Below are 12306 nucleotides of genomic sequence, written 5' to 3' on the forward strand. Positions count from 1 at the left end.
GCATTTACTGCTGATGAAAATTATCTGAAACCAATTAAAATATACCCCATACAATGATTTGTTTTGACTCGTCTATTGCAATATTATTTATAACAACTGTTTGGAATTAAAATTGACGTGGAATTTAGGAGTGTGAAATATACATATAAAACAAAGGTTACTTGTAGTGTTTTAAATCATCACTTTGTATTCTTAATTTACTCTTTTAATTCTGATGCCAAAAGAAAAGTCTGTTGTTTCGTTAAAATGTTTTCTTTCTCTATCGTGTCAGAAATTGCTGTAAAGTTTTGTTATTTTGCCGACATCTGAAAGAAAATTAGCTAAAATACAAATGCTAAGTCTCAGTGCTATAAATAGAAAATATAATACACTAGTTTCCACATATATAAAGGGACGAAGAGTGTGTTAATCGATTTATCACACACAAGTGTTCCTCACGTTTTGAAAAGATAAGCCTACTTACTATATGAGAAGGTATTAGATATTTTAAAAAAGAAATAATTCCAAAAGAAGTTCAGTCGTAAGTACATACAATTTGCATTTTCAAATGTATAACACAAGTTTATAATAAATATTATATTACTACAACAAGACTGAAAAACACAGTAATAGTACATAAGTTTTCCAATCATCGTTTTAAGTATATTTTCGAAATGATATACGCATAAACTTATTGAAAGGTCCATAGTTATTTGACAACAATATCCATGTTAATAAAAGAGAAACGTTATAAGAAAACACTCTAAATATTGCGATTAATCCCACTGATTTCTGTTAGTTCCCTATGTATTTCAAATCGATAAAGGCGAATGGAAACGTCTAATGTTGGGAACGTTCTGTTATATTCCCACACGTTTTTAGTTATCTTTAAGTTTCATATGTGGGATTGTGGTCTTGGTGTTGAAATGCTTGATAAAAGTGAATCATTTTTCTGAATGTTCTGGTTCATTTTAATGTTGTAAAATAGGTCGTTTAAGGTTATTACCCTGGTGGTATAATTATTACAATGAACAAGTAATGTTCATCGGTTCAACGTTAAGCTTGAAAACTTAAGTTTAAAACCTGTCATATCCCTGTGGTGGGTGCAGTATAGACATTTTCTTGTGTTACTATACACTTGACGTATGTATAAGCTATTAATATAAAAGGAGATCATGAAAATCCAAACGTATATAAGCTGGGGAAATGTCCAAAATAACGGACTTCTCAATATCTAACATATAATCTTACGTTACCACTCACGCAGCAAGGACTAAAACAGGCAAGACTGGTTTGTTGTTAAGTGCAAAGTTACATAACGAGTTATCTGTGCTGTGCCCACTATGGATATCAAAATCCACTTTTAGGGTTATAAGCTTTTCATAATGCTTGTCGCTGAGCTACTGTAGATCACGAATTTTGTTTTAGTACTAAGATGTATAAACTGAGTTCAGAATACTTTTTGTTTATCCATCTTATCCACACAATGTTTTCGTTCCAGTTACAGAAAGCAAATCATATAAATAAAAAGTAGTCCATCGTAATTTGAGGGACGCGGGCTCAAATCCCCGTCGCACTGAACATGCTCGCCCTTTCAACGGTGGGGGTGTTATAATCCCACTAATCCTTGGTAAATAGAAGATAGACTTAAAAGAGTATCCCAACAGTTGGCGGTGGGTGATGATGACTAACTGCTAAATTAAGGATGACTAGCGCAGAAAGACAAAGTTTAATTCATGTATAATTACAGCATGTTTTCCTCATTTTAAAAGTACATCTGAAATAAGATGTTTCAGTAATATTTATATATTTATACATAACAAATCTTTATTGTGGTATAAAGCAACCACTTTCTTTTTCAAGTATAATTAAGAGAAACAACGTAGGAGTTAAACTTAAAAATCACTGATTTGAAATTTTACTTTGTCAGTATCGAATTGGTTAAGATAAAATTGTTCAGTGAACAAAGTCATGTATTAACCATAATGCTCCAAAATGCATTGAGATTGTTCAACTTATAGTTGGTGATCACCATACTTCATTATCTAAATCAGGTGTCACCAAAATTTTTTTCACAGGGGGCCAGATTACTTCGGGAATGAGAAACGCGAGCCACATGATCATTATGTTATATACTCATAAGGTAGAACGAAAGCTCTCTGTAAAAGACTTAACAGTAAGCTTCGGATGCCACATTAGCCATGTGGGAGTAGCATACTATACACACATATAATAAAAAACAAACAGAAATACAACCAACATTTTTATTTCCCAAAAGGTTATCAAAGAAGGTGACATAAGCAAAAACAATTGTCACATCGCACATAGTAAGTACATATCTGAATTTCACTAAGCCGGAAAAAAGTTAGTGAGATTTATGAAATTGGCGTTTGGCTTTCAAAATATCTTCAACGTTCAGTTTTGAATTGCTGCATCCAATCATTAGAATTGCTTTCAAATTGTCATCAGTCAACCTTGATTGATTTACCGACTTCACATACTTCATTTTTGAAAATGCTTGTTCACAGACATAAGTCGTTTCGAACACTGATGTCTTACCAGATGCAAACTGCTTCAGGTTTGGAAAATTATCTTCAGGTATGCAGCTGTAAAATTCAATAAGTTGCCCCTCTATGTGTTTTGCTTTCAACAAGCCATTTCCTTGCAAATCGATGACCTCCAGCTGAAGTTCCACTGGCACGTCATCAATTACACAATCAAAAGGATCCAGAAAAAAGAGAATGTCACTTTCGATTCTGTCAAGATTCGAAAATCTCTCTAAAAATGTTTATTTAAATCACCAATAATCTTTTTCTGAAACTCCAGGTTGACATCTTCTGTGATTCCAGCATGAAACTCATTGAAACACTGAAAATGAGATGGGTTTCTTCATTCCAAATGTGCTTTAAGCAATGACAGCTTTCTCTGAAATACTTTAATGATTCTATAGAGATCACAGACAAGGTTATTCTTCCCAAGAAGTTTCAAGTTCAATTCATTCATGTGGGATGTGATGCCAACCAAAAATGACAACTTTGACAACCAGATTGGATCCGACAGAAGTGGATCGGCTTTATATTTCTCGATAAAAAATATATCTATTTCTCTTCTCAGCTTATAAAAACGATACAAAATGGTACCGCAGCAGAGCCACCTCACCACCGTGTGATAAGGCAAGTCACAGAAATCCGAATCAATTTCTTCAAGAAACGCCTTGAACTGGTGATGATTAAGTGCGTGACCCCGAATGAAGTTCACTGCAGAAATGACTGGTTTCAGTACGCAAGAAATATCTACGTCTTTTTCACAGAGTGCTTGCTGATGTATGATGTAGTGTATGAACAGAGCGCTTGGGAGTTGAAGATCTTCCAACTGTTTCCTGATCAGCCCCACCAGACCCGTCTTTACTCCAGCCATGTTTTTCCTCCATCAACTGTTACACCTCTAAGCTGATTCCACTGAAGGTTATAGTCTTGCAAAGTTTTATGCACTTCCATGAAAATGTCTTCTCCAGTTGTTCTTCCGTGCGTACTGCAAATTGATGCCAACTTTTCCTTGATATGAAAGTCAAATTAACTCCAGAATGAACACGAGAAGTTGTGACGTACTCGGGAGATCAGTAGACTCATCCAGTGCTATAGAATACCATAGGAAGTCTCTAGCTTTTTGGCGTATATGTAATTCATTGTTCTCTCCAAGTTCTTCTGCTCTCCGTACAGCTTCTATCATACACTCTTTGATGAAGTTGCCGTCAGTAAATGGTTTTCTACGCTGTGCCATCCTATGAACTATTTTATAACTTGTACGAGTGACAGATTTATTTTTAGCAAATTTTCTCGTGAAGAGATTCTTTTGAGATTCAAAAACATGTTTCATGGATTCAAATTTCTCAGAACAGAACATTCTCGAAAATTTCCAATATGTTGATAGATGTTTTGTTTCATAGTGACGCCGAAGATTGTACTCTTTCAAAACGGCAACACTTTCGGTGCATATCACACAAGTAGCTTCCTGGTTTTTTGTTTCCACAAAGAAGTGCTTTTCTCCCCATTCTTCATTGTAAGCACGACACTCAGAGTCCACTTTTCTTCTTTTAAAAGCAGCCATAACGATGGGTGAAAAAAAAAACACAACAGCATCTGAAATGAAAAACACAGAACGCTGTGAGAAAAGTATTGTACTGGTTCAAGAACGCACAAACAAAATATATTGAAAAGTACGTTTGCCACGACACTTACCTAAAAACGAGTGACGAAAAGCGCATAACCCGACTACAAAAGAAATGAGCTTGCTGAAGCGGTAATCTTAGGCCATTGAATTTACAAGACGAGTGGGAAAGACGAGGGTTAAGTCTGTACTTGTTTTCGAAATCCTAATGCTTTCAGAGATACGTGCCTCGATATGAATAAACGGGGAGCAAGGGCGAAAGAAGAATTTTTCTAATGGTTAAAAATGCGCGTGACAGCCTTGTTTCCGTTTATCATAATGTCTTGTGTTTGCCAGCTTAAAGCGACCATCGGTGTGATTTATTTGGTTATGATAATCGGACATTTGATGAAATGTCACTTTTTATTTCAAAGCGGCTAGTTTTTGGCGGGCCGGACAAAATGACATCGAGGGACGTATCAGGCTCGCCGACCATAGTTTGATTACTCCTGATATAAATGAAGGTGAGGGACATAAAAAGATCCTTCTCATAATTCCAATTGAAACCTAAAGAAGAGGAGCTGGCCACTATAACAACACTAAATACTTTTACAGCTGTAGAGAAAGATAAAAGACAAAATTAATCACAAAAAGATTTTTACCATTTGAAATAAATAAATAATTTAAGTCATACACAACATTCCAAACCTATTTAACAAATTTCATTATTCTTAATCACATGCAATAATACAAAAAGCTCAGTCCACTAGATATAAAACTACCTCCCAGTTTGGTTATATAACACTCCTAATTTAAAGAAAAAGTGTGTTCCACCAAAATTGGGATATGCAATGTCAAAATTCACTTGAAATTATTCTCAGAAATTTCCCTGATCTCAGCTCATAAACTGTCTGTCTTTCAGTTTTTATCAAATCTCAATTGACTAGACTGTCGTACAACAGCAAAGGACGTATACATTTTATTCTACATACAGCCTGAATCATACTGTCTCATGCGACAATTTGTATATATGTTACTAACAATGTAATATTGCACTATGCCACTTTGAAAGCATTCTACATGTGTTACAGCTTCTTAGCACTACATAAATTCAACTGATATGTTGGTCAAATGCTGCCTGAAGTAATACATCCATGTGTGTAAATGTGTGTAAAGTACAAGCATTACAGTTCACAGTCGTAAGTGTTATGCATTTTGAACCTTTTTTTGTACATCACAAAAAGATGTTACGACATTCCTCATAATCACATGTGTATTCTGTTTTTAAAAAACGAGTAATGTCTGAGTCAAACAAAACTAATGCCACACTGTATTGAGAAACACAAAAATGACTGATATTTATCATCTTCAAACAGAAAAGATGGCAAACTGTAAACAGCTAATTATAGTTATATAAATGGCAACAGAAGAGTGCATTACTGACTTGGTATAATCACCACATTCACAGCAATGTCCAGAAAGAGTTCATTGTGATGATTTCTCTATACTGGATAACATTTGAACACATGAATAAGTATATATCTAGAAGACTTACACCATTTGTATGTCTAGTGTTCATATATAAAGCTTTTCTAATGAGTTTAAAATACTAAGTTCCAAAAGTGGAAATATTTGGAAAACAATAACAATTGAAAAACAGAAAAGAACTGTAACAATTTATCACACACGATCAAGTGCAATTAAAGATGTTCTTCCCACCTACAGCACAAAACAGTGTCTGTTTTCTTACAGCAAAGACACATTGGGCTATCTGCTGAGTCCACCGAGTGGAATCGAATTCCTGATTTTAGCGTTGTAAATCAGTTGACTTACCACTGTACCTGAAGGGGACCACAAAACAGTGTCAACTTTGGTATTCTGCTCTTTGATCTATTATAGATGCAAAACCTTTTGTAACAGTTAATAATTATTAATTTTCAAAACTTTTATTTCTGGCTGAATTTTTATATTGTGACCAAAAATCACTTGTGCTTGAAATGAGTGTACATTTTTAGAATTAACTGCAAGTGATATAGAAAATATTGTAATATATATATATGTAGCTACATACTTAAAATTAGGTCACCAAATATATTAAAGTTAATTCCAAACAAGATGAAATAAAATACTTCCAACACACTTACAGTCTATAGCCACCACCCCACATAATGATTAAAACGTTTTTATGTTAACTGACGTTACGCTGGCTCTGTTTCCAGAACATGTAAAGTTATTGAACTCAATTGACAGATTCAAATGTCACATTATTCACTTTTCAACATACTCCATGAATGGATTCAATACAATTACCACAGATTCACTTCACTGTGTTAAATTCTAACTTTGCATAACAGTAAAAGTGTTAAATTTTTGACACAACACACTTTACAGAACGTGAAAACCAAAAGTTGCTCACAATGTTGGATCGCAACAGGCAAACATTTTAAGTGATAACTTTATAAAATTTTATGTCTAACAGGAGAAAATGTTGTGTTTCACAGATCAACAAAACATAATGATAAAATTCATGTTATTAAAATACATTTGATTGAAAATGTCAATATTGTGTTGCAGAACTTCCTGAATGAATGTCAAAACAGTTTTCTGGATGAAGGGTATCTTCTGATGCTTTCTTTTTTCATGTTATTATTTAGACATTACATTCTGTATTTTAATTTTCTATTGCTAATCTTATTTCATGTTCTGCAACATAGATATATTTATTTTTTTTATATTATCTGACAAAATTCCAATTCCCTTCATTTCTCTGACCCACTGGAAGGGCTCAATACATGTTATCTATACTTTGTATAAGTGATTTAAAAAAAATCAACAGAGAAATGACTAATAAGAGAGGAAGAATAAGAAACATGAAGAAAGACTGAAACACGGGAAAAGACAAAGAAGGATGATAGAAGGTCCACTTTCCATGATATAAAGCATTTTGTTTTAAAAATAGCAATGGAATCTTTTCACACACTTTTACTGGTAAGAAATGCTCAAAAATATCTTATTATTTAGGACTAATATTTGTGTGGCTTTCAGATGTCTTGCAATCTTAAGTTACCTCACTTGCTTGGGCTGCCTTAATAGAAAGAATTTCAGATTCTTACAAACAAAACTTTCTCATTAATCTTTGTCACTTTAAAGTCAATAATTCTAGAAAATAAAACTAAAAGTACAAAATGTGTCTTGTATAAACACTAAGATATGACTTGTCAAAGCTAAAGCAATGAAACCTACCTAAGGTATTATTCATTGTTATTAAAAGTTTTTGAAAACCAAATTAGATTGACCTGATATATTCTGACAATGAAAAACTCTCTTACATGCAGATTTGATTTTATAATTTAGGTAACTTTCATTGATTGAGTTGCTTACAAAGGCTAGATTCATTTTTTAAGCAGAGGATTTTTTTGTCTACATTAAAAAATTCAAGACTGAGTGTCCTGTATTTGTAATGTTCACCTCTATGGATCTGGTGGATTCAAAATTCTACTCTCTTTATTAAATTTCTTGTGCCACATTCTTCAAATCATCTCTGCTACACACAAAACAAAGTAAATCAATTATATTTACTATGAAGAAATTTGGTATTTTACATCACCACAGTTAAATACTAAAAATGTACATCCTGATAACAATATTAACTGTCTGTAAATGCAAAAAAAAATTTAAATAACCAAAAAGGAAAACTATTTGAAACATGAACAAGAAAATCAAGAATTATCCATTAAATTTATGATAAATAAAACATACCTTAACAAACATTAAAATAAGTCTGAACTTATGATGTGGAAATATTTTTACGGATTTTTCATCACATTTTGCCAACATTACATACACAAAAGGAATTTGTTCCTCATCATCAAAAGGCTCAAATTTGATGTTTAATACTTCCATTTTCATCTGAAGATGGCACTTTGCTTATAAGACAAAAGTAAAAATATATAAAGCTTAAACTCTCACTTAAAACAAAAAGACATCCAAACAATCACGACTAGGAAATGTTCCTCATCATGACACTTTTTAAAAATTCCAATCTAATCTTCACTCACCTTTAAACTATTAACTATTTCAAGTTATCTTGTTTTAAAGTTTTATATTTCATTACTTTATTTTGAAATAAACATGCACAAGTTAAGAAAAATATCATTGAACAATACTCACATATACTTTATGAACAAGTACTCATGAGTAAAAAATGTTTTATGTCCGTGAAGACCCAAGTTTATTATATAAAATTAACTAATGACAGTAGTAATAAGCTAATTTATCTGACTTAACAACTTTTCAACTATATATATACACACACATACACACTCATATACGTATATATAAATAAAAACATGAAACTATAATTTCTTATAAGTTCATCATAATTCCTATACAGATCCAACATGTTTTAAATTTGATAATATTTACATTTAATAAGATATGCAACAGAAATTGTACTGTATTGTTTTTGAATTTTACACAAAGCTACACAAGGGCTATCTATACTAGCCATTCCTAATTTAGCAGTGTAAATCTAGGGGGAAGGCAGCTAGTCATCACCACCCACCGCCAACTCTTGGGATACTCTTTTACCAACGAATAGAGGGATTGAGCGTCACTATGTAACACCTCCACTGCTAAAAGGGCGAGCACGTTTGGTGGGACGAAGATTCGAAACCGTGACCCTCGGATTACGATTCGAGAACCCTTATCACCTGGACATGCCGGGCCTTTTGTTGTGATCTATAAATTCTATTTCTCGCCTTCTATTTGCGTTTGTTGCTTTGTTTGTAAGGTTTGCATGTTTGCCGATTAGGTCTCTTTTGGAGCGATAGCATTTTGATTGTAGAAAAAAATGCAGTTGAGTAAACTTGTATCTATTTGTTTTATTGTTGAACAGTAAATTCCTGTCATAGCAACTCTTGTTTTGTTATTTAGAACAATATCAGCTATTATGCATTCGTTTTTACCATTCAATTTCTGTTAGTGAGAGATTTGATTTATTTGATTCTGATAGTTGAGTAATAATGTATTTTAAATCTGTTATTTTGGAATATTAAGGTTTCACTTATTATTATAATTCATTGGTTAGTTTTTTGAATTATCACTGGGGGAGACATTCAGTGGCACATATGTCACACTCTTGATTACTATAGTTGTCTTCAAAGCTTTATATAATTGTTTATTTTGCGTAATAGTCCACACAGGCTTGTTCAAATAATTTAGAACAAAACTATTATATATTCAATTATTGCAATAAAAACTGTGGTACTTCACTTGATGCCTAAACTCACAATCACGCTATCTAGATCTACCTATTTATTTTAACCTGTGTTAAACAATTGTTTAAAAAATATGGAGCTTCTGCCCTATTACTGTACTCAGTTAAAAGAAAAAAAACAACTCAGTTACATTTAGTACAACCGTCATGTAGCTTTGTGCAAAAATCCAATCAACTAAATCTATTGAATATTTTGGTTTGACAAAATGAAATCTTATGACAGGTAGAAATACGTCCCATTTTCACCTGAGGCCGTTGACATTTTACAGCTAACTTAATATTTGTATAATGGAACTGTTTTAAGTTTTATATAAAAGTTTTATTTGACGTTTATTGGTTTAATTATCTGTCGACAAATTAGAAATTACATCTCCTTATCTTTGTGTGCTTTCAAAAGTTCGTTTATATGTACGATAACATTATGTGTACGAGTAAAGAAAGTTTTTTAGACAAATAAAGTTGGTACACAGTTATAGTATTTCATAGAGCTTATTAATAAATTTTATTTCATGATTAACATTATAAATTGATTTATATGTTTGTTTAATTAAATGTAGAATCGAAAATTATAATGAAAATATTTGTTGTTAATAGCACAAAATGTGTGAACTAATGTTTCGAAGAAGCAAGAGAGATTGTGTCCTAAATGTGATGTTAAGAAATTTTTCTTAGAACTTTATTATTGACTTTCTTTAACAATTATTGTTATGGGTGAATTAAAGTAGAAAAATATACTGGGAAAATGTCTAGAAATTCCCAAACATTTGTCATAAAATAACAAAAATCTTCACGTAAAAAGTGTGTAATCTAATGTTAAAACACCAGAGACAGAGCATAAGAGCAGTAATTTTGAAAACAAAGATGAGTCCTTCATAAGATAACCTTTTTAACAGAAGTGTTATAAAGTAAATCATTAGTGTGATGGCTGAAGACAAATAATTAGTGGAGCAGAAATTAATTTTTTACATACTTTTCCATAGGAACTCATAATGAATTTCCCAGTGTACTATTACCTGCTTACTTATTATGTGCTAAATCATTCTATAAAATTATTAGGTTTATGTTGGAATAATTCACTATTTCTTTCTTATGTCTTTAGTTTGTTAGTTATGTTTCATCTTCTGTATTGTATCTTTCCACGTTTTAGTTTCATATTCATCTGGCATTAATAGCAATGTATCAGAAATTTTCAATAGCTGTAATTTTTTTAAATTCATTATCTATAATTCACTGATAACAATTCTTGTCTCATGGCCTAGAAGTTGTCTGTTTTGTTTAGAAAATCAAATTGTATTTTTAATGTCTATGCTATATATGTATTTTTGTGTTGAATAATATGGAAGCTATAAAGTAAGTTGAGTTCAACTGTGATTTACTTAGTTACCTAAATGGGGAGTGTGTTTGTTATTGATTAATTTGAGGGGAAATTGTGCAATCGGTTTGTTTGTGGCTTTCTCTCGATACTATAACTTTTTATTCATTTCCTTCTTTCCACTACTTGATGATCTCATTTCGTGCTGTTGCTGTTCTCTTGAAGGTTGAAATTTATTGAAATTTCTATTTTATTTTCACCATTATCTCGTTTATTAAATCGGTGTTGTAACATACTATATGCATTTATTGCTGATGAAAATTATCTGAAACCAATTAAAAAATAATTCTTACAATGATTTGTTCAGACTTGCTTATTGCAATATTATTTGTAACAACTGTTTGGAATTAAAATTGATGAAGAAATTGTGTAATTTGTATATTTACTATTGTTTTACATCAGATTCTGTATCGAAACATTGACAAATAAAAAGATTTTCCTCCACATATCAGTCTACTCCACATTTTATCAGCATGTTTCCACAACCACACATTTATTTGTTTGACATATTTCATTTAGAAATGGGTATACATCAACTTTGAAATTTGAGTTGAATTATCCAGTATTTATTTATTCACTCTCTTTAGCTGTGGATTTATTTTAATCTAAATTTTATCGAAAATACATTTCATATGTTTGTTCTATTTTAATTTTCATTTAAAAATAAATTTTTTTCACAACACTCTTTGTGCAGAAAATTGACATAATATTTATAATATTATTATCATGCATCTGTTGTAGCTTGATGGAATAATATAAAGTATCGTAAGAAACTTATGTTCCATATTTCTGTTACAATTTATTCATACAATATGTTTTTATAGTGTAGATAACAAAATCTTTAGAACATGATTTGTCCTCGTAATCCTCTTTCCATCCCTTTGCTTTTATAAAACATGTATATTTTTGTAAAAAGTTGGATTTTGTCATTAAACGTTATTGATGTGATATCAATATTATTGTCTGTCTAAGTTTTTATTTCAGTTTTCAAAATCTATTTCAAAAGATAGTTAATGACAGCATTTCTTCAATGGAAACTGGTACCATTCTTTTTGCAGAACTCTTCTGATGGGTGTCTTACTGTAATGCTAGATACAAATGTTTACAATGTATGTTATATATATATATTATATTGTCGTATTAGCGTCACTATAAAGTTAGGACGATTGCTCGGTAAAATTACTTACCTAGACTGTACAAATTATAAAATGTTATTAGAAGAAATGAAACGCTTTGATTACTTGGAAAGTACTTTGCATTATTCTTAAGTTGAAAATTACACAAAATAAAATCATCAGTTTTATACTAGTAATTAAACCTTTTTGCTGCCAAATATTCACAATAACTATAACTTTAGACAAAGGAATCATTTTGTAGCAATACCAATTACATGACACCGAGATAGGAAACATGATCCTTCTATGTTAATCACACTTTGAGAAACGTCGGTAAATCCTACTTTTCTTACAGAAACTGCTGTATCTGACGATCAGGTGGCAGTTTTCAAAAATAAACGTCCATAACGGTTCCA

This window comes from Tachypleus tridentatus, chromosome 10 (genome assembly GCF_004210375.1).
Source record: "Tachypleus tridentatus isolate NWPU-2018 chromosome 10, ASM421037v1, whole genome shotgun sequence".
In the NCBI taxonomy this organism is placed as follows: Eukaryota; Metazoa; Arthropoda; class Merostomata; order Xiphosura; family Limulidae; genus Tachypleus; species Tachypleus tridentatus.